This window comes from Mustela nigripes, chromosome 14, assembly GCF_022355385.1.
Source record: "Mustela nigripes isolate SB6536 chromosome 14, MUSNIG.SB6536, whole genome shotgun sequence".
Classification (NCBI taxonomy): Eukaryota; Metazoa; Chordata; class Mammalia; order Carnivora; family Mustelidae; genus Mustela; species Mustela nigripes.
The window spans coordinates 71,016,150-71,040,441 of NC_081570.1; the positions used below are offsets into that span (position 1 = coordinate 71,016,150).

General features: G+C 43.9%; 1 long non-coding RNA gene and 1 other non-coding gene across 2 annotated transcripts; both read right to left on the bottom strand.

Moving 5' to 3' along the window:
- Positions 1–2,089: 2,089 nt before the first annotated feature.
- Positions 2,090–20,389, bottom strand: LOC132001072 (uncharacterized). Its single transcript, XR_009399518.1, has 3 exons — positions 20,309–20,389; positions 2,877–2,978; positions 2,090–2,192 (listed from the first exon to the last, which is right to left on the bottom strand). It is a non-coding gene; the product is annotated as an uncharacterized LOC132001072 (long non-coding RNA).
- Positions 20,390–22,438: 2,049 nt separating this feature from the next.
- On the bottom strand, positions 22,439–22,629 carry LOC132002396 (U2 spliceosomal RNA). Its single transcript, XR_009399880.1, has one exon. It is a non-coding gene; the product is annotated as a U2 spliceosomal RNA (small nuclear RNA).
- Between the last annotated feature and the right edge of the window lie 1,663 nt (positions 22,630–24,292).

Consider the following 24,292-nt stretch of genomic DNA (forward strand, 5'->3'; position numbering starts at 1 on the left):
TTGTTTTCCTTCTGCAAGACCATTCCTTTTTCTGCCACCATTAGCATACATTCCTCAACCACGGAATCCCCAGGAGGCCAGAAGCTTGCAACACTTTTAAGGACCATCACTACAGAGTTAGCCACCGAAGAGAATTTGGGTCCTGAGGTACTTTTTTTTTTTTTAAGATTTTATTTATTTGACAGAGAGAGATGGAGAGAGAGAGTGAGAGTGAGAACACAAGCAAGGGGAGTGGGAGAGGGAGGAAGCAGGCTTCCCACTGAGCAGGGAGCCCGGTGCGGGGCTTGATCCCAGCACCCTGGGATCATGACCTGAGCCAAAGTCAGACATTCATTGACTGAGCCACCTAGGGGCCCCCCACTTGACAGACTTTAAATCAGCCTCAGAGGTGAACTTGTTATTAATCAGCTGAGACGGGGAACTAAATTTCTGTCTCTAAGGATCCCACAGAGGGCCTTGGAGGAGAGGAGCCAACACTCCATTGTTCAGGCTAAAGTGAACCCCAGCTACTTGAGCCATCCTTACCCTTGGGATTGGATAAGGACATTTCTGTGAGGATTTCTGATTTAAGCGACCATGTCCGATTTCTTCATACACCTGGCCTTCTATCATGCATTTCTTGGTATTTTGCCGAGGCATTTTGCTGTAAGGCAGAGGCTATCTCGTGCACACACTCTCGGCTACCCTCCTCAGGAGGAGGGAAGGGTCTGCAGACAACTAAGGGAACGAGATTTTTATGAGTACTCTGCTCTGGCCCCGGTGCCGGGCTCAGGGTACCCTGCGGGTCCTCGGGAGGACTTTACATGGGGTAGGGGTGGAAATCAGTACAAAATGTTACAGGTGATGTGTCAGAAGTAAGCAGTCAGATTCAGTGGGGGCACAAAGCAGGAGCCTCTATTTCCGATGGGGCGAGGAGGGTAGGAGAGCTTCCCCCCACCTGCAGATGTTTGGGGAACGAAACTCACAACCTGGAGCTCCTCCAGATACTCTTACACCTGCTTGTCAGGCTTCCGTCCTCATGGTCACAAATGTCTGCCTGTCCAGTCTGCTGGGAACCAGCATCTGGGGCATGAATCTCATTCTTCAAGCTCCAGGGAGATGGCCAGAACACTAGATTTCCAGCATCCTAATTTTCCACAATGATCCTAATTTCTGCATTATTTGTCCATACGAGTGTAGCTGTCTAAAGAAAGACCATTCCTCTGGCACAGTCTTGCCCAGGAAATCCCAAATAGATGTTTTCTTCGAATAGAGCTATGTTTACTGAGGAAATGCTACAAGTTGGGGCTACCTAAACCAGGGAAAGAAAAGGAAGAAGCAGTCCATGCACCGAGACCTGAACACCGCCCAAGAAATCCAGCTGGCTTTATCTGGTGGGCCACGAGCATGTGATGGGACATGACTGAACTAGGGGAAAGCACTTGCACGGCACACTGCTGGGTCTGTCGCACATCATCACGACAGTCTGTGTTCTCCCTGCATGATTCAGGGTAATATAGTTATTGTTTAAAATTAATTAATTAATTTTAGAGAAAGAGAGAGAGAGAACGGGAGGAAAGGCAGAGGGAAAGAGAGTCTCAAGCAGACTCTGCACTGAGCGTGGAGCCCAATGCGAGGCTCGATCCCATGACCCTGAGATCACAACCTGAGCCGAAATGACAAGTGGGACCATTAACGGACTGCGCTACCCAGGCACCCAGGGTAATACTGTTCTTAATGATTGCAGTGATTCATATGCCCTATCCAGTAGTTACGGTATACAGTTACATTATAGAGTATATATATTTACACGGGAAAACAGTGTCTATGGCACAGACAATAACTCACAGTTAAGGACGGAGGGCAACTTCTAGAATCCTTATGTTGCCAATCTGACTGCTGCACGTCGTCGGGAGAAACTCAATTCTAAGACGAAGTATGGGCATTGTGAGGTCAACTCGGAGCATCCTCTCCTTTTTGCTTTGTTATTTTATTTAATTTATTCTTCCCTCGTTTGAGGTCTCAGCTCTATGCAGGATTTGGGGAACACATCTGTTTATTGCAATCTCTTTACAATGTATTTATTGTAAATTAAAGTGCTTAGAATTTACAAGCCTTGCGCTTTAGGAAACCTCCATGCCCTTTTGAGGAGGCTCTCAGTTCGTCTCCACTAGTGGTTCTGAGGTGCCTTGTTAGGTCCAGTTTGCTCTCACCTGGATTTAGTGGGAGGGGGAAAACTCAAGTTTAATGCTCGTGGGCCCTCGGTTCCTCTGGTCTTCCCCAGACGGCAGCTGGAGGGAGGCCACTCTTACCTCTCCCCGCCAGTGCCAGCCATGGAACCCTAAAATCAGGAGCACAGGTCACTGCCCCCCAGCCACACCCAGGTAGAGCCAGGAGCAGAACCCACTTTTGCTTTTTGCTTATTGAAAATCACGGGATCTGAGCCACGTGCTGCCATTAAAAAATAACCCGTGAGTTTAAAAGCAGCAAATTACCTGTTGCCACAGGTTACTTTTAAGACATGCTTTTGTCCTTGAGGGCTTTGCAGCAGCCAGGAAGGATTCCGGGGGGGGGGGGGGGCGGGAGAAGGACAGGATGCAAACCAGGGAGGGGATCTCCCAGGGCAGTCACTCCCGGCTATAACTCTCCTCTCCGAGCAAAGAGAACAGCTGAGCCAGTCTGGATCCCCTCCAGCCTGCCCCGGTGATTGCTTCACACTTCAGGCCTGCGGGGCTCACTGGAGCACACCTCAGCACCTCCGTGGGCCAGGCTTTCTCAGGCATTCTGCTGGAGGCTGGTCCCCTATATATACCACCGCTCCAGGGCCTGACGTCCGGTTTTAGGTTGCACCATAGTATAGAATCACTAAGGATTCAGAAGAGCTGTGTTGTACTCACCTGCCTTCATCACACCCTTGGTCCCCTCCAGATGGGAGACGCTGCTCTCAGCAGAGGGACGTCAGTAGTGAACCCAGTTGCCGTCATCGTGGGGCCGGCGTTCTTATGGAAGAGACAGACAAGGGACAGATAAACATGTTAGTGGAGAATACAGCATCTGTCCGTGATCTGTGGCACCGAGAGCATAAAGCAAGGAGGGAGGATCTGAGGGGCTCTGGGTGGGGAGGCCTTAGAGCAGGGAGTCCTGAATGGAGAGAGTGTCAGAGAGAACAGCAAGTGCTCGGTAGAAGGCAGAATCTGGCAAAGGGCGCGGTGGACACTGAACACAGCTGCTGTTATGAAGTGCTTACCACGCATGTAATTAGGCACTTTGTATACCTCGTGCGCTTCTTATATGCACCATCTCAATTAGTGGTCACAAGCGTCCTTTGACATGGGTACAATGATTCTCCCATTTTACAGGTGGTGAAGCAGTGACCGAAGATGACCTAATTGGCCTCAGCTCACATACTTAGGACACGACATTGAGGCTGGAGCTTGGGTCTAGTCTCAGTCCAAACACTCACGTCCCTAACCTCTAAGAGCTCATGTTCCATGTTGCTGTATTGGAGGGTACCCCCAGACCCTCAGGGCTCAGTGTGGAGGAAAGAATGTTTTTGAAGCTGTATGTTGCCTGGAAGGTGCTTTGCTCACATCCAAACTGCATTCTTACATGATTGTTTTCTCTCTTACTTAGAAATATTGTTCAGGGCACCTGGGTGGCTCAGTCAGTTAAGCATCTGCCTTTGGCTCAGGTCATGAACCTGGAGTCCTGGGATCGAGCCCTACATCGGGTTCACTGATCAATAGGGAATCTACTTCTCCCTCTCCCTCTGCCCCCCACCCCCAAATTGTGCTATCTCTCTCTCAAATAAATAAAATTATTTATCTGACAGAGAAAGACAGCGAGAGAAGGAATACAAGCAGGGGAAGTGGGAGAGGGAGAAGCTGGCTTCCTCCTGCTGAGCAGGGAGCCCGATGCAGGGCTCGATCCCAGGACTCCAGGATCATGACCTGCTCTGAAAGCAGATGCTCAACGATTGAGCCACCCAGGTGGCCAAATTAATAAAATCTTAATTAATTAAGTATACTGTTCAACCAAAATTGCTTTTTTGGGTGGCCTTCTGAGTCTTTGCTGCTTCTCTTACAAGCTAAAGGTGGTTGCTATCAGGATGCCCATGAATGTCATTCTGATTAGTTTTCTTTCAGGGCGTCTTAGAGGCGCCCCAAAGTTGCACACCTCTTTCAAGAGCCTGACGTGTGGGACCCTCATGTGTAAGGCTGTTTCATTCTTATGGTAGCCTGAAATCAGAAGTGATTATAAAAGGATAGCCATCTCGGTGAATGGTTGATCCAGCAGAACCATAGGCACACAGTGCAGTTAGGTAGAATGGACAGCAATTTGAAATCAGTAGCTTTGAAATTTTAGAGAGTCAGACAAAAAAAAAGAAAGAAAAAAGAAAAAAGAAAAAAACAAACCAGAAACCAAAACAACAACAAAAAAAACCCTACATGATTCTGAGCAGATTAGTTAATACTCCTCTTGGAGCCTCCCAGTCTTCATCTCCAAAATGGGAATAATCATGCCAACTTCTTTCCAGTCTTTTCAGCATTGACAAGAGAATACCCATGAGACAATATGCGTCTTGTAAAGACCTCCTTCGTTCTTCCCCAGAAGAGAAGAGGAAACACATTAACAAACGTTGAGCCTGGGTGCAGAGCTCAGTTCCTGTCTCCTAGATGTGAGAAGCCTGGAGGCTATGAAATCGCTCTGGAAGTTACCCAGGCCCAAATGGTAGCTCTGTGTGTTGGTTCTTCTGCTGTCCTGGGGAGGCAAATCAAGGTCAATGAAGGATATCCCTTCAGGGAGAAATAGCACAGAGAGTGAAGTCCACTGTGAAACCATCTCCATATACGCATATTGGGTTTAAGAAGCCCCAAAGGAACCCCAAATACAAATACACCTCTGGGTAGCTGCAGATATGATTAGTGCTTAAGGGATGGATTTTGAGCCAATCCCTTTGAGTTTAGATCATGCTGCCGCTTACTAGCGGTGTGACCTTAAGGGACTTAAGTTACCTGCCATCTTGGAACCTTTAGTTCACCCTTCGTGAAAGACATGCACGTAAAGATTAAAGATGAAAAATGTCGGATGGATAATAGTAACCCCTACCCCAGGATTGTCATGAAATTTAATAAGCAAATGTGTACACACACACACACACACACACACACACACACAGTCCCTGGCAAATTAAGCAACATTTAAGTGTTGGTTATTAGTATAAGGAGTATGAGGAAGGGACCAGGTTCGGGGGCGGGGGGATTCCAGGGCATGAGAGAGATGCTGCCACTTAACTATCCAGGGACTGGGTTTCCCTGGGAGAAGCAGCTCCTCAGCTGAAGAGATGCGGTGACTCTCAGGCGGGTGGGGACGAAGCGACACTCCGTGCCTTTCCAGTCACAGAGAGTGGGAGGGATGTTAAGTGTGTGCTGCATTGTCGTTAATTAATTTCTCAAGGGCTGCAGTAATCAGAAGGCTCATTAATGTGTTTCAGGCTGCCTTTCATTTAGAGAACCAGCGAGTAGTAAATGTAAATGCGGTGTACTTAGAAACCTTAGAAATCATTCAGCGCCCTAGTAGGAGGGGGGACGCCCTGCTCCTGTCTCTAAGGAGAAGAAAAAAAAACCCCTCAAGGGCTTCTTTAATCACATGAAAGAGGAGCAATTCTAACTCAACAGCGGCAGAGGCTCCCTGTGGCTTTTCAAAATATTATCGTTTGGACCTTGTTGTCCCTCTGCTCTTGCACAATGTTTAAAGATGCCACGCTCTATCTGTATGATACTCTCCCCAGCAGGGTGCTTAATCCTGACAGGCAGATTCCAGGGGGCCAGGGCCTGGCAGGCGCCCGCAAAGGAGCTGCCCTGAGCTCCTGGGGATGTGCAGCCCAGAGAGTCCCCAAGCCCCTGCTCGTTGGAGGCTTGGCTGCTGGGTCAGGCTGGGGGCACAGGTCAGTGGCTTCTCTAATTCTTCGAGGCAAACCTCAGGGTTGCATGCACCCCCTTCACTCTAACCTTGATCTCCCCTGAGGAGATGTTTGAAACGGTGCAGAAGTGAGCAGGTTTCCGTGGACCCCTTTCATGGACCTGGACCTCTTCTTCCCTGGCTATTTCCATTAAATAAATGAGCTTAGAGCAACACCCCTGTGAGTGTTTATTACTCTCATTGTGATTCTTAGTAACTGCTAGCAGCGTGTGGGCTGCAGGTTCTCGGGGCTTCTGTCCCTCTAGTTTTCCACACCTGGCTTCCTGATGATAATTGCTGTACAGGTGGTCACCCACCACAGCGTCTTGCACTGTGACTTGGCCTCCCTCTTTCTTTCTTTCCCCATCCTCATGTGTGATCGACTTCAGTCAGTAACAGCTATGCTCATTTTTACCCTCCCCCACTGCAGGGGAGAGGGCCGGGCCTGGGTCTACCCACCCTCTCTCCAGTAGGGCATGGCCCCAGTGAGCATGGAGGTTAGCCCACAGAAGGCAGAGGTGGCCACAATCTGTGACACACCACACTCCTCCCGGTGGGAAAGCAAACATGCAGTCGCTTGACACATGTATGGCCCCACACGACCCTACCCCCGCTCTCCCAGAGGACCCTGACGACAAAACCCCCAAATGGGATCTCAACCCACTTTTCCTCCTCAGTTCAGTTCAATGTAGGATTGAGCACCTACTATGTGCCAAGCTCTATGCGAAGTGCCAGGGATACAAAATGGGTAAGACACATCTCTACCCTTAGGGAACATAGAGTCTAGGGATTAAGTCACACCCAGAAATACAACCAAAATAAATGGAAGCACAGAGGAGGGCATGGAACTGAACCCTGCCTTCCTGGAGGAGCTGGGGTCTGACTTGACCTTTGAGGACACGAGTCTGAAGCACACGGGTGATGTGCTCGGGGTTATGCCTTATTTGCTCCTCACTGTACCACCCCAGAGGAAGCCTCTTGAGAACACCAGCCAGTCAAGCTCTAAAGATCACAGTTTTATACTCTGGCTTTCCAAGGAGTATAAATGAGCCATATCAGATCCAAGTTGCTCCTCTGTTGAACTAATATGATAATGGTGAGGAGGGCTCCTGGGTGGCTCAGTTGGTTAAAGGTCTGTCTTCGGCTCAGGTCATGGTCCCAGGATCCAGGGATGGAGCCCCGAGTCGCATCCCATTGGGCTCCCTGCTCAGCAGGGAGTCAGCTTCCGCCTCTCCCTCTGCCCCAGCCCTGCACCCCCCACCTCTTGCTCATGCTCTCAAATAAACAGATCTTTAAAAAATACTAATTTGATAATGGATATCTAATTTTCAGATACCAGGTTGAAAGTTTATAGGGTGAAAGTTTCAACTTCTGTCTTAGTTCCTAATCTATAAACAGAGCTTTTGACTTGACTTGAAAGGCTTTCTCTTCCATGAAACTTTCCTGTTCACAAGGGTTTGTTGCTGCCACCCGCCCTCAACCCCCTACAATGCAGTGTCCCAAGTGGGAACATGCCCCAGCACATCAGAGTACATGCTCCTATTTGTACACTTACAGGTCTATGTCACAATCATGGCCTAGACTTGAATCAGCTTCTCGTATGCAACATGTGTCATGTTATAAGATAAAGAAGAATCTTAGTCCCAGGCTTTGACACAAACCAGGCCAAGGCGGAAGTTCAAAGTGTTTATTGCCACATCTAGTGTTAAACCTGAATCATGTTTCACTCTTTAAGATTTCTGCTACATTTTACGGGCGCCTGGGTGGCTCAGTGGGTTAAAACCTCTGCCTTCAGCTTGGGTCATGATCCCAGGGTCTTGGGATGGAGCCCCGCATCGGGCTCTTTACTCAGCAGGGAGCCTGCTTCCTTCTCTCTCTCTCTGCCTACTTGTGATCTCTCTCTGCCAAATAAATAAATAAAATCTTAAAAAAAAAAAAAGATTTCTGCTACATTTTAATGATTGTTCTAAAAGTGAAACAAAATAATGGGTCAAGTGCTTACAAATGCTCGACCTACAGGAAGCCCTCAGGAATGTTGCCTATGTTCATCACTATTAGATAGTTCTGTTGAGGATTCTAGTCCCTCCCTCCTCTGGAGGAGAGGAATGAGTTCGGCATTGCCTTGATGTAGATGACTTTGGTCTCTCTGAACCCTTGTGTTGTTCTTTAATGTTTTGTGTTTATATCTGGGCTCCCTAATTAGACTAAAAGGAGTCTGAGGACTGTGGTCTTCTTAGATTTTTATTTTCTTTCCCTCACAGCATCTAGCACCTTCCTTGCACATAGCCGACGTGCAGTAACTATATCTAGATGCATTCATTGAATGGCTGGATGCCGGTGGCTGTGTAAATGCATATGAAAGTGTTAATTACCACGCTAGCTGGCCTCACCTGCTCCTTTGCCACTGCTTCTCAGTCCCGGAAAATGAGTAGGAGGAGGTTAATCCTGGGGGGGGGGGGGGGGGAACAAATCCAAAATACTGGAAACTCCTCCAGCGGACCGGTTCACACACCTCAGGGTATCACTGCATCTGTTCCTCACACTATACACTGTCCCGGCAGATTCCTGGTCGTCTTTGACCTTGAGGTTCAAGGGCACCAGATGTGGCACCGGTTTATTGTCCTAAGGTGCAAAACGACTTCTTCCGAGTTCAGGAGAAACCCCAGAGAAGTGGCCTGCTTCCTAGGTCACCAGCAGCAAGCTGGGGCAAACTGGGCTGGCTCTATCCTCACTTTCAAATAATAGGCCATTCAGTCTGAGGGAGAGAAATGAATCAGCACCCCCAGGGCCATTTGAGCGTCCCAGACAGCTGCCAGCTGGCCAGCCCATTTCAAACAACCAATTAGTATGAGCACCACAAGTTGATTTGAGCAAATCCAGGCAGCTCTCCGTGCAAAAACTAGAAGGCCCACATGTCTGTGTGGAAAATGAAGTTGTTTCCCCTTCCCTGGCATTGTTCCACTCCAAGAAACAAGCTTTATTTCTCTCAAAACTTGGCTTCCCTTGACTTGCCAGATGAAAAATGATGTGAAGTTATTGAAATCATCTGCTAAGGGAAATGAATCCAAGCTCAGCGAAAGAGGTTTTGCTGCTTTTTCAAAGCACATCAGTCCGCTTGTCTTATAAGCAAAATAGACTGCTGCTACCAGGTGAAGACAGTAATTATTCCAATTAGCAATTGTATTCTGTGTCGAAGGTAATGAGGAATAAGGAGGCTGGACCCAGCCCAACGATTCATTCATTATATGTGCTTTCTCCTGTCCTAAGGTAGCAAAGAAACAGAGTGAATTCAGCTGTGTGATGACAGAGGCATCCCCCAGTGTAGACTGACTCAGTATTCATCATTTGCTGCCTGATAAAGGGGCAGCACAACCCTGGAGAATACACAGACAGGGGACGCCAACAGTGCCCACACCACTCCTGATCGAACACTGCCTTTGCTGCACACAGACCCTTGTGTGCGACGGCAAGCCATGAGTTTGTGCGGTGGTTAGTGAAACAATAATTTGCTGATATTTGTCACTCTATTGCTGAAATGAAATGAGGAAATCCCAAGGATCTACAGTATTGGTTTTTTTTTTAGTATTTTTTTAAGACTTTATTTATTTATTTGACAGAGAGAAATCAGAAGTAGGCAGAGAGCCAGGCAGAGAGAAAGGGGGAAGCAGGCTTCCGTTGAGTGGAGAGCCCAATGTGGGGCTCGATCCCAAGACCCTGAGATAATGACCTGAGCCGAAGACAGAGGCTTAAACCACTGAGCCACCCAGGTGCCCCTCTACAGTATTTTTTATTCAACATAATCTTTGACCATTCTTTTGATTTTAAATATATGCATTTCTAGAATGGAAGGAAGGAAAAGAGGGGGCGGGAGACGAGACAGTAGGGCTACCTTGTTCTGGGAAGACTTTGACCAAATTGGGTTAATATGGCAGAAAAGATTGAGGCAGCTGATAGCCTTTTTGCAAATGTAGCACATTTGAAGTTTTTGCTTTGATTAGTGCCTCTCTGTGTTATCTGAAAAGTCTATCATGAAAGCAAGAACTGACAGTACTTCAAGGAGTAATTGACAAGTCCCGGATTAGAGTGAGTGATTTAACACATATTTCTCAGTAACTGATAGATGAAATAGCCAAAAATATTCAGTAAAGTTATAAAGATTTTGAACAACATGATTAACAAGTTTGCTGTGAAGGACTTAAATGGAGCACTGCGCTCAACCACTGGAGAATATGCTTTCTTTCCCAGATGACATTTTACATTTATGAAAACTGATGATGAATTAGGACATAAAGCGAATATCCAATCTCAACAAATTTCAAAGAATCAGTATCATAAGACTGCATCACAATTAAGTTAGAAATCAGTAAAACTTATACCTTGAAACCTCTATACATTTAGAAATTTCAGAGCACAATTAAAATCCGGAGACAGAAAGCAGATTGTGGTTGTGGGGGGCTGGAAGGAGAGAGGAAGGGGGTGTGACTTCGTAATGGGTCTGCGGCTTTCTCTGGAGGCAATGAGAATGTGCTGGAACTAGACAGAGGTGTGGTTGTACAACACTGTGAGTGCACTTCCATCTGGTTAATCTTCTATGAATTGTACACCTCAATCTGGTAAACTTTATATGAATTTCCACCTGAATGAAAAAGAGTGCTCATTATAACTCTGGGTTTAAAGCCTCATCTATGGATACATGGGTGTGTACAGTTTGTGAAACTTTTTCAAGCCATACACTTATGACGTGCATTTTTCTTTGTTTTATGTATATATGTTTACATTTTCTATATTATGCTTCAATGAAGAGCTTAAAAATAAAAAAGCATATCAACTAAAAGAAATCATAAAGTATGAAAAATGAGAACTGCATGACCCTACACTCATTTATGGTATGTGGTGAACTCATTCAGATCAAGAGGAAATAAGCTGCAACAGAGAAGGATGAAGAGTTGTCCAAAGTGCCCATAAAGGAAAATGCCCAGCTTTCAATATTTCTTTGGACAACAAAGAAAAGTTTAAAATGAATAAGAGGGCTACCAAATGTAAGAAGGGAGGGGAAAAAAGCAACAGAATATTCCCAAAGAAAGTAAAAAGAACGAAATAACAACCTTAAAGAAACAGATATCAGAGATAATAATGATGATCATCAAAGCCAAAGACTGAGTCTCTGAAGAGATGAACCCCTAAGACTGAATAAGGAAATCTAAAAAATAGAAGACACACATGATATTAGGAATAAAAAAGAATACAAAAGATCGCAAATATAACAGAAATACAAGATGGAAAAATCTTGTGCCAATAAGTTTGAAAATGTACATTTTATTTATTTATTTATTGAGTAAAGTGATAGAAGTTTATTAAGTGAAGATACAGGGAAAGCTCTCAAGAGTGACAGGGGTCCTGACAGGGTTGCCAATGAGGGCCTTTAGGGTTGGTCTCTTATAGAAAGATAACTGTGGAACTTACATTTTAAATGGAAAAAATCCTAGAAAAATATATTTACCAAAACTGACTAAAAAAGAAATAGAGAGCCAGCATTATCAGCAGTAAAAATCTTCCTATGAAAGAAATCCTATGCTTTGAGGGTTTTATTTAGGAGTTCTAGGAGATATATTTCACTTGATCTTAGCCAAAAGGCCGAGAAGCGATCTAGGAGATATTTCAATTACAGCCTCAGATTATAACCAGTATGCTAAATAAGCAGGATTCATGGGATGTAATGAAGACCGTTACTACGCTGCTGTCTCCTACTATCCCTTTAAATCTTCTCAGTGAAGGTAACCCTTTCTCTGCCGTTGGATGAAAACTCAGGCAAGCCCCTTGACTTTTAAGGTTATTATTGAGTAACAGAAATGCCTGTGTTATCCTGCAGTCATAAACCCAAACTCAAATTAGTCACTTAAAATATCTTCTTACAACAGAAGATAGGCTTTCAGTTTAAAAGTTAAGGCTTCTCTTTCCCCAGCTCGGGGCTATGGCACACTGACCACCTGTTTTGGGGAAAAGAAACGGAGTCAGCCTCTTCTCTTTTTCTCTCGTACCTTTCCAGTCACTCCCCAACCCCCATCCCACCCCCACCACTGTCCCATCTATAAGTCAGGGTTCAGTCAAGAAATTGATATTATGCTAGTGATTCGAGAACAAAATTAATGTGAAAAATCATTAATTAAATTGAAGTCACTAACCAGATGAGACTAATGAGACAAGAAAAAAAATTCTAAAGTATCATAAGTGCAGCAATTTCAAGCTGAAGCTACCATTCCCCGGGGTGAGGGAATAAAAGAAAGATGTTAAAATTCTTGAAACTTCAAACCACAGGCAAAGGACCCTACAGAGTTGAAACTCTGGATACGGAAGTGCCTGAGCTCAGAGGAGGGAGCTCATGAGGCTGGACCCAAAGTCTGAAGAGGATGTAGTCCTGTCTTAGGATAAAGGGGTGAATGTGAGGAGTCTGGCCTTACAAGTCTTGTTGAAACTGTAAATGGGACTGGCTGCTGCTGTGGAAGGAATCGTCTCTGATGGGGTGAAGAAGCTGAGCTAGCAGGACACTCACAGGGACCAGGCAGGAAGGAAGAAGGGAGGAGCACACCCCTTCCACTCCTGCAGCCTCCCAGTCCCCGGCAAGCTCCTTGACTGCCAGAGCCCAACAGGGAAGAGCTGGCAAATCAGGGCATGTGGTTTTCAGGAGGGTGGCCCTAGCATTACAGAGCAGAGGAAAAAAAGGTGGACTTTTAATAAATGTCAGACCCCCATTCACTCACTGCTTTTCTGGTCCTCTCCAGCTTGGGGAGATAGAGAAGGAAGGAAACAGAAAGCCTTTACTTAACTAGTTCTGTGATTAGAATGCTTTGCTCTCTCTGGACCTGCTGGGTATTTGAAGCTGATTCTTTCTCATGGAGGGCTTTCATGTGAACTTCGGCAAACCTATTTTCTTACTCCATCACTGCTGATTTCCTTTGATCTAAATGAATGCACTGTATTCTGGGAGTTGCTTATTAACCTCCAGCTAATGGCCACATAAGCAGTGTCCAGCTTCTCCGCTAATGAAACCTGTTTACCTCTCCAACTGAGCCAACTTTATATGAGACAATATAAGATGACCCCGTGCCAGCTCTTTTGTGTGCATCTGGCTGTAACTGAGCCAAAGGAACACTCGTGGATTCCTTGCCCAGGCAAATTTGGGGAATGCAGACTGACTCAAGCCCAGGAGCGCCTGTCTTTCACTCCGTCACCAAAGCAGCTAGTCAGCCCTGTTGTTGCCTTTTGTGTTTCAGATAAGAGCCAGACACAAGTCCACTAGGCCTCCCCTAGTTCCTAGGGGAACCACTGAATCCCTCCTTGGCTTGAGCAGCCATGTTTGCCAAAGAAATCATCTTTCAAAATTTCCATCACTCTCCCTCTGTCAAGCCACTGACACGCTTGAAAGGATGAGGTGTTGTTAATGTCAAGGAACTGATTCCTAGATCTGTCTTCTGAAAAGACTATCTTGGCCTATCATCTCACTTTGGAAGTTTATATCTTGAATCTTGATATGCCAATTGAAACTTGATTGAACATCTTCTTGTAGCAATCTTAAATTCTTCCAGTTCATCTTGTGAGACTAATATAACTCTGATCCTAAAATCAAAACAGAACTAGAAAGGAGAATTACAGGTTAATCTTATTCATAAGCAAATTGCAAAAGCAAACAAACAAAAACACACACAAAAAAACCCCCTAAAACTATTCTAAACAATTACCAATCCAGCAGAGTATGAAAAAGATAACCCATCATACTAAATTGGATTTATCCTGGGAATGCAATGTTGGGCTAACATTATAAAGATGATTAATTTAATTCATTGCATTAACAGATTGGATGAAGAAAACCATTTGATGATCTCAGTAGATGCAGAAAAAACATCTGAGTAAATTGTGACAGAAATTCTGAAGATTATAATTAAGGAGGTAAATTTCAACAAGATAAAAGCCAAAAAGACCCCACTTATGGCAAATACCATTCTTCCCGGTAAAACTTACAAGCCTTCCTTTTAAAATCAGGAACAAGCTGAGGATGCCTAATGTCATTGTTATAGTCAACATTATTCTAATTGCATGGGAAAAATGTAAAAAAGAAATAAAAGGTATGCAAATTGGAAAAGAAGGAATAAAATAATCATTATTAGCAGATTGATATGATGCCCGAAGAGAATATTCAATAGAATCTATAGTTGAATTATTAGAATTGAGAAGATAATTTAGCGAAGTGGCTAAGTATACAAAACCAATTGCATTTCCATACAGCAGCCATAAAAATCATAGTAACAGAATTTTTTAAAGATACCATTATAATAGAATCAAAACTATAATAAAATAAAGGCAAGACCTTTATGGAGAAAAACTTTATTGAAAAACAGTAAAGAAGACCAAAATTAACAAACAGGTATAGCATGTTCATGGGTAGAGAGACTCAATATGATTATGTCTACTCTACCCAAATTCAATGCAATTAAAATCAGTTTCTCAATGGTTGGTCATAGGCCTTATTAATCTGGTTCCAAAATTTACCTGGAAGAGCAAAGGCCATGGAATAGTCAAGATACTCAGATACTCTTGAGGAATAAGAACAAGGGGTGTGTGTGTGTGTGTGTGTGTGTGTAAGATGAGGTGGCCCTGTCAAATATCAAGATTGCTAAATCTATTTAAATAAAGCAATATGATATTGGCACAGGAACAGACAAATAGACCAAAGGAAAGAATGGTGAGCCCCAATATGGATCTATAAATATCTGATGCTGATCTGCTGGCACTCTAGAATAGCTGGCAGATGTAGAGGGGATGGTAGGAAGTGAACTGTTCAATAGTGTGCGAACAAGAATTTATCCATATTGGATAAAAATGATATTGGATTCCTCCCTTGCATCAAAGTCCAGCTGAAACGAAGATTTAAATGTGAAAAGAAAAACTGTAAAAATTTTATGTGTCAACATAGAAAAATAGTTTTGACTTTTGGTAAGGAAGTATTTTCTAAATAAGACCCAGAAAATACAAACCATAAGGAAAAGATTGATAAATTACAGAAATTCAAATTATGAATTTCTTTTTTTCAAAAGACACTGTAAAGAGAGTAAAAAGACAAGCCAAAACCTGAGAGGGCATATTAGTCATGCACATCATTAACTAAAAATTAGTATATAGAATCCATGAAGAACACCTAAAAATCAGTAAGAAAACAAAAAGAACCCAATAGAATATGAGCAATAAGAATGAAAAGCTTTTCACAGAAGAGGAAACATGAATGGCCAATCAATATACAAAATGTACCTTAATTTCATTAGTAATCAGGAAAAGCAAAATGAAATGACAATGAGATATTTAGACACCTACCAATGGGTACAAATATAAAACCTGACCATTTTAAGCAGTACAATGAGGTCTCCTACACACTTGCAATGGGTGATACAATCACTTTGGAAATCACTTCTGACATGTCTAGTGTAGCTGAGACAGCATGTCTCCTATGACTCCCAGGAATATCCTTAGAAGAACTTCTCCACATGAGCACCAGGAGATATGTCTGAGGCAGCACTGTTTCTATTAACAAAAAATGGAACACAACTCAACAGGAGAAAAGACAAATCAATTGAGGTATATTCATAAAATGACTATAACAGTAAAAATGAATGAGCTATATAACTGAATTTCAGAAATGGAATGTTGAGAGGAAAGGAATACATGAAATATGATATTTTAATAAACTTGGAAAATAAGGAAAGCCATATTTTGTTTAGGGAGATAGATATATATATATATATATATATATATATATATATATATATGGTAAAATATAAACTATAGCAAAAGGATGATAAAACCAAATTTAAAAACAATGGTTATCTATCAGGGAGGCACCATAGGTCTGTGATTGGCAAGACAGTATTGCCAGATAAAAATGGGGAGGGGTCAGGTAACTTCAAATGTAAATATGAATAATGTTTTTAATGTAACTATATCCCAGATATGGCACGGGACATACTTATACTAAAAGTTACTTACTGTTTATCTGAAATTTAAAATTAATAGGGAATATTTTATTGTTGCTGTTGCTTGTTTTGGGATAAATACGACAATCCTACTCAGTGACGATATTTATAACGTACCATTTCTTAGGTTGTGTGGTAGTTTCGTAAGTTGTCTGCACATTTTGTTGTTTGTTTTTTAAAAAAGCAGACAACCAACTTGAACGCAAGTCTTCCCCTGTTTACAATTCTATTTGGTGGATCTACAGCTTTTGCTAAAAAACCAGCAACAGCGAAACTGAGGTGCCGGTCAGGTGCCGGTCCCCTGTGACCACTGGCAGATGCGTCATCTTTCCTGTGGCTGGGCCCTCTCCTTACTGCTCCCTGTGCTCCTGTTGGTGATGACTTCTCCCCATCCCACAACTAGAGCTGTTCGCCACAGTTTGTTAGGGTATCCCACCATCTTCCTTCCATAATGTCTGTAAGTGTGGGGTATTATGCAATGCATGACCCACTTTAAGTTCATGTTCCAAGTAATAAAGGCTTTTTTAAGCATCAAAAGGCCTTCTTATCTCCCCAGTTCCTCAGAGAAAATGTCAGAAAAGAGATCACAAAGAACATCCGGATTAAAGAGGCTATTAGTTGCAAAATCACTTTCCTAGTCCCATGGGGAAAGCTTACTGGAGGGAGAAGAACCTTCCCCAGAATTCGATTGATGAAGACTCTCTATATAAAGACTCTTCTTGAAGGAAGTGCGTAAGTAAAGGGTACAGACTGCAAAGAATTCTAAGGACCCCCAAAACAAGAGTAGAACATTCCAGCCCAACACAAAGCAAGGTGTGGAGAGTTGGGGCGGGGGTTGGTGCTCAACACATACAGAAGAGATTCTGACCAGATGTGACACTCATGAGCCCTAGGACTGGGAGCCACTGTATTCCCCAAAGACTGGCACAGAGTTGTCCTCAATACATGTTTGTGGGTGGAATACATGAATGCATAATAAATGAAAGAAGTTACAAGGGGAGTGTAAAGATTATTATCAGATCCATAGAAAGGAGGGATTAAAGAGTCACAGCAGAATCTGCTGATTCTCCTGTATTTCTCATGTAGGCACACCTCAGAGATTTTGCAGGTCTGGCTCCAGACCCCAGCAATAAAGCAAAGATTGCAATAAAGCAAGTCAGTCTACCATAATCTATTAAGTGTGCAACAGCATTACGTCTAAAACAACAATATGCATGTCTTCATTAAAAAATACTTTCTTGCTAAAACAACAACAACAACAACAAAAAACTCTAACCAGCATCTGAGCTTTTGATGAGTCATGGTCACTGATCACAGACCACCATAACAAAGAAAGAATGATGAAAACGTTGGAAACAGCATGAGAATTCCTGAAATGTGACGCTAAGCACTCATGACGTGAGCAAATGTGGTTGGAAAAACAGTGCTGGTAGACTTGCTCAACACAACATTGTCACAAGCCTTCATTCAATTTGTAAACAAAAAACCCCCAGCAGTATCTGCAAAGTGCCATAAAGCAAAGCACCATAAAACGAGATACGCCTTGTATGTGGGTGAGTAAACTGTTTACAGCTCTCAGTATGAAAAGTGGATTCATAAAACCTGAAAAAAAAAAGAACTCCTGATTGAAAGTCACATATCTATTCCAGTTGAGAAGCTGGTGTCCACGGTAGGCAGAACCACAAAGCAGCTCCTAACCAGCGCCACCTTTACTGTGCCCGCTCCGGGCTTGGTATGCTTAGTCACCCTGACACCTGTCTCATAACTCTTTGATTCCTTCCGGCTCACCCTGAGGGATGATGGCCAAGCTTCTGATACTTGCCCTATTGCCATAAGGCACCGACACAGTGGCCTTCTCCATCAGTTCTTGCATCTAGCCATGCATGCACTGAACATTTATAAAGCATGCACCAGGTCCTGTACTAAGTCTTGGAGATTTAGAGGTAGGACTTAGTGAGCACTTACTAAGGCAGGCGCAGTGTTAAGAACATTGCTTAAATTAGCTAACTTGCAACCCTAAGTATTGTTATCCTATTTTACAGATGGGGAAACTTGGGAATAAGACATGGTCTCTGGCTTCGAGAGAGAAATCAGACATTTATGACCCGTCATTCCAAGGATTTTCTAAAGTGATAGGAACAGAGTGTGAATGTGATCTGAGATGCTATCTCTTGCTGCTTAACGACATCACTACCCCATTAGCAGCTTTAAACAACACCCATGCATTTTCTCACAGCCCTGGAATCAGGGTCCAGGCATGGGGTAGTGGATCCTCTGTTTCCAGGTCTCTCACTAGCCTGCCGTGGAGCCATCAGCAAGGGCTGGCTTCTCATCGGAAGACCCGCAAACTCCTGTAGTCCCCGACAGTGTTTGGCTCCTGTGGCTGTCAGATTCGGGGTCTCAGTTTTTTTGCTGGCCATCAGCCAGCAGCTCCCCACCATTGCATGCCAGTCCCCCTCTCCACGGGGAGGCTCTGGTCATGCCGCCTGCTTCTCCAAAGCCAGCAAAGGAGAGGCACTCCCGGCTAGAGGGGCATTACCATCTTCTGTAACAATCCAGAAGGAACATCCTCTGTCTTCGCTGACTTATAAGAGTTAAAGTGAAGTCGCAGGTCTGGCCACACTGTGGTCGGAAGGGGTCACAGAGGGATGTGAATGCAGGAGATGGCAGGGTGGGAAGAGCTGTAGAGTCTGTCCGCCTTCTGCTCTTCTTCATCAGCCCTGATGAGCTGCCCCTGCAATCTGCCTCTGGGCCTCCCACAGCTGCCCCACGTGGCTGCACCATTCACCAGCCTGCTGCCGGGGAGGCACCCTGCCCCCACCCAGCGTGGCGAAGTACACCGTGCGCATAACGAGACGCAGCCGCCCTGCCACTTCCATTGGTGTTTATAACACTGCGTGATGACTGTTTCTTTTTCTCTCTCTTCGCTATACTAAAAGCTCCCTGAAGTCCGAGACTAAGACTTTTCTTTTTATATCTCCAGGACAGCAAGTGCCCAAAAGGGTTAGTCAGATAAATGGAAGAAAGATGGCAGCACAACCAGCTTTCTTGGGGAGCCACCAGGAGGCACTGGGAAGACTTTGCAGGGAAGGTGCATGCGTGCTCTCCTAATCACTCAGAGCTGGCCACTGAACTCTTTTTTTTTTTTTTTTTTAAAGATTTTTATTTATTTATTTGACAGAGATCACAAGTAGGCAGAGAGGCAGGCAGAGAGAGAGGAAGGGAAGCAGGCTTCCTACTGAGAAGAGAGCCCGATGAAGGGCTTGATCCCAGGACTCTGGGATCATGACCTGAGCCAAAGGCAGAGGCTTTAACCCACTGAGCCACCCAGGTGTGCCTGGACACTGAACTTCTTTAAAGAACTTCGGGAACAATCTCCAGTGAAATATAATGAAAATCTTGGTTTGCTGGGCTTTGTTTTCCTCCTGAGTAATCCCCTTGGAGGGAAAAACAAAAATACCCTTCTGATTCAACCCACCGCACACCAGTGTTCTTGTTCTCATCGTAGGGTAGTGGGAGGTAGCAAGTGGAATGGTTCCTATTTTTCCGGAACTGGCAGGTAGAGCGCAGAGCAGAGAAAGAGTGCTATGCTTTCTGCAGTTGGAGTCAGACCGGCATCCAGCACTGGGGAATGCCTCTCTGCAGGGCAGTGCCAACCACATGCTCCTTCCCTCTACCCTGCTTCCCCCACTGTCCTCTACAAGCCCCTAGGGCACCCCGGGAGCTTGGAAGTCAACATAAGGTGAAAGTGGCCAGAACTACCGACCGCCTTAAAACTGGTTATAATTTAAGATCAATATCAAGTCCCCTTTCATCTTCTTCATATAAAATCATTTCTGTTTCTTTATGGTTGCCCCATTACAGGTCTTCAGTCGTCCACTGTGATGATTCTGACTTCTCATTATAGTAACGTGAAGATCAACACCCTGTATTCCAGGTCATGAAAGCACCTGCCCAGGGCTCTGCCCTTCGGACCTGACCAACAGCCCAATGCGGAAGCAAATGGAAATTAGGACCAGCAGCCGCATGTAAGGGAACCAGCGACACATGCAGCAGTGAATAAGAATTTGAGTGCTAAAACCATTAGTGGCTACCATTTCAAAATGATCATTCTATGGTTTTTTCCGAGGGGACAGAGTTGGTTCCTCAAATTAAACTAATAAAGAAAGAGAACATCAAATGCTTGCCTGAACGCCACACTCCCTGCACCGTCTTGGGAAGGAGAGGCAGGGATGAGCGGAGCGGAGCTTTGATGGAATTCACGCTATCTGTTCAGTCACTAGAGGCCTTTGGACCTGATGTTCCTCCGCGTGCCAAGGAACGCTTTGACTCAGAACAAAGGCACCCACCAGCGAAGTTCACGGCCTTCTGCTGTTCCCACCAGAGCACAGATCACCTTCACACTGTCCAGACGCTGATTTCACTCCTGCTGATTGCCTCCCCTGGCCCTCTTCCTGAAGGATGACATAGTTAGAAAGTTTCTTTTATGTTGCTTCTATTAAATGTGAGTTTTTTGGTGCCCTTGAGTGGTTCTGAGGCAATAAAAACGATTCAGAGGTTAACATTGTTTTTAAAAATTAATATTCAATTTATTAAGGTTGCAGATTAAAAAACTAATTTTTCCTGAAGCTTTTAAGTTCTGCATCAAATCTTACTGTTCCTTGTCTATTATGTATATAGCCTGTTACATATTCTTAAACTATGGTAAAGGCCTTTGAATAATATGTGATCCTATTTCTAAGCTAATACCTTCAAGCATTTTAAATTACATTTATAACTCAATGCATTCTGTTTTTTTATTATTTCAATATTTTGATTGAACTAACATAACTTCCCGAGTACTCAACTAACAAAGAACACTAGTAAGTCAAACCTGTAAGGAGGGCTAACCTTTTAAATATTATAATACTGTATATATAAACTTAATAAAAGCACAACTTAAAAATCTAAAGCAATTATTCATACATTATAAATTGGAGTTTAAATCCTATTCATTTTAATATTAGGTCAAATTGTCTCAAACATTACAGGTACATGAAACACTAAATATAAACTTCTCCCTCACACATAATATTAATATACAACAGGTTGATTTCCTTAAACACATCCATACTGAAACCTAAAGCAGCCTGGCGTTGAGTGATACTTAGGTGCTGTACTGGCTCCCTAGGGCTATGTGACAAATGACCACAAATGAGGTGGCTTGAAACAACAGAAGTTTCTGCTCTCTCAGTCTGGAGGCTGGAAGTCTGAAATCAAGGTGCTGGTCAAGTCCTGCTCCCTCGGGAGGGCTGAGAGGAGCATCCCTCCTTGCCACTTCCAGCTTGGGTGGCTCTGGGCATTCCTTGTCTTTCTTGGCTTGTGGAAGCCAAATCACTCCAGTCTCTGCCTCTAGCCTCACATTGCCTCGTCTGTGTGCCTCCTTTTCTGTCTCCTATAAGGACATTTGTCATTGGACCACTGCTCTTATTTCAAAATCTTTACTTTTATTACATCTGCAAAGATCCTTTTTCCAAAGAAGGGAATATATACAGGTCCCAGGGATTTGCATGTGGAGATATTTGGGGTGGGGTGGGGCACGAGCCACCACTGTTCAACCCTCTCTACCTACAAGGGGACTTGTCATTCCAGTGAATCATGGTAATGCTCAGAGGTGGTAGCTGAGTGCCTTTCTGGCAGCAACACTGGTTGACTTCCTAGTTCTGTTTACAGCACCACTCTCAGTGCCTTTCAGATGAGCTTGTCTCATAGTTCACGGCTCTGAGTTCCCATTCTGTCTTACTGGATTTATCTCCTCACAGACTTCTACATTAACTTCCTCCTACCTGGACTACACACTTTACTCAATTAGGGTTTTCATTTATTGACTCTTAACGTATATAAATATATTATGTGGTTATCTCTAAAGGCATTTGTACTTGACAGAATCCTGGATTCTTTTCATATCCTTCCAATCAGTTAAAATCATCAATATCTAGGGTTACTAAAAGAGTATCCAATTGAATTTCTGTATCTCTCTTATGGTTCTGCCTGGCTAGTCATTCATACTTCTAAGGTCATTCCATTGCCAGGTGCAAACGATTGGTTAGGAATTCTCTTAGGACTTTGAACAAGCTGTTGAAAAAATGAGTCTCAGTGAACCAATTCATTAGTAGGTCTTTACTTAAAGGAGATGGCATTGTAGAGTGGTAAAGAAACTCTTCTATGTATAAGCTGGTGGCTTGGGAAAACTCGCTAGTCTTTTTGAGCTGGTGTATGCCTGTATATAAGGTGTTGGTAACATCATTCCAAGTTACTTGATTGGGTTGTGAGGTCTAAGAGAGATGGTGCACATACAGTACTTTTCTCAGTGCCCAGTTTATAACAAGCACACAAAAAGTGTTAGTGATTAGAACACTAGAATTTCAGAAGAGTGTTTCCATGTTTCCTTAGGGACTATTTTTTTTCTTAAACAAATCTTTTATTTATTACTTTAGTGGGGAGGGTGCACCATTCCTGGAGGTACTGCAATACCAGGTCGATGCGTGGAGTGGAAGGAGCAAGCTCCTATTCCAACTCCCTACTCCAAAAATCCATTTAATATATTGTCCTTGGATAGAGGACATATCAGATATTAAACTGATAAGAACAGATATTACACTTGACCTTAGCCAAAAGGCTGAGAAATGATCCTTAGGGACTATTTGAACACAAATTTGGTATAGGTAGAAATGTTCCTTAAAAGGAGGTTCCTTCCTGCATATCATATATTCATTCATTTTTATATTCAAATATTTATTGAGCACCTAGTATTTGCTGGGCACTGTTCTAAGTGCATGGGATGATGACTGAATAAAACAGGCAATCATCCCTGTTTCATGGAGGGATGAGGTTGGGGGAGGTTTATAGAAGGTGAAAAGTACTATAGAAAGAATGGAGCAGGGGAAGGGGACAGGGGAGTGCCAGGAGTGGGACAGGTTGAAATCTAGATAGGATGGTCAGGGCAGATCTCATGGAGAAGGGGACACTGGAGTAAAGACTTGAAGGGGCTGAGGGAATAAGTCCTATACAGATACATGTGAGACAGCATTTCAGGCAGAGGAAGCAACAGTGTAAAGGCCTTGAGCTGGGGGCATCTCTGACACGTTCAAGGACAAGCAAGACAAGTGGGTAACTTGAGTACTGGGAGAGAGGGGGAGGGTAGAAGGGGAAAAGGTAGAGAGATGACAGGCCTAGACAATGAAGGTCACTGGCACCCCTATAGTAAGATAGGAGACCATCACAAGACCAAGAGCAGAGGGATGACAGGATCGGACCTGAATTTTAAAAGGATCACTCTGGCCACAGTGTGAATAAATAGTAGGAGGGCAGGGTAGAAGCAGGGAGACCAATCAGAGGGTATGTAGGAATTCAGACAAGAGACAAAGGTAGCTCACACCAGAACACAGTACTAGAAGTGGTGAGAAGTGGTCAGATTTTCTTTTATGCTGGAAAGCACTATTTGTTGATATACAGGATGTGGGGTGAGGAAAAGAGAGGTGAGGGAAGATGTTAAGATTTTTGACCTGAGCAGCCTGAAGGACTGTACTGCCGTCAACTGAGATGGGGAGTGCTGTGGGGAGAGCAAGTTTGGGGTGAGAAGGAATGACCACTAGACACTGAAGGGGACTTTTCTACCTGAGTTTAGAGTTTGAAAGAGACAGAAAGAGAGAGGTCCTGGGTAGAGATAGACATTTGAGGGTGGTCAGCATATAGATGGCCTTCAGAGCCGAGTGACTTGATGATGTGACCAAGAGTGAAGGTAGAAGGAAAAGAGAGCGAGACCAGTGGTCCCTGGTGGGGGCCCCACCAGGATTAAAACGTGAAGCAGAAAAGTAAAACCAGCAAAAGAGACTGAGAAGGGACAATGAAGAGAATGTTTGGCCTTGGAAGCCAAGGAGCTGTGTTCTCCATGGCGCCAGAGTCTGCAGCTAACTCTGAGAATGTCCTCCATGTGCTGACAGCGAGCCCCTTCGGGTCACCTCGGCTGTAGCCCTGACTCTTCCTCTCCAGCGAAACATCTTTTACCTTTCTGCATTGACTTCCATAAGGGAATCAAATGAATTTTAATAATTAAAAATAATAAAGGAAATAAAAATCAAGACATACACTTCAGGGTAGCCATGATGATTTTTTAAAAGTATGCCTACAACTCATTCACATAATCTACATAAAATATACACATCTCATGCAAATGCCCTCGCAGACACTGATTCTTAGGAAGATTTCTGTTGATCCCACAGCAATCGTGACCTTTATACTATACCCTACAAGCTGGACAAAGGCAATCCAAATCGCACTCTGAATAGCCATAA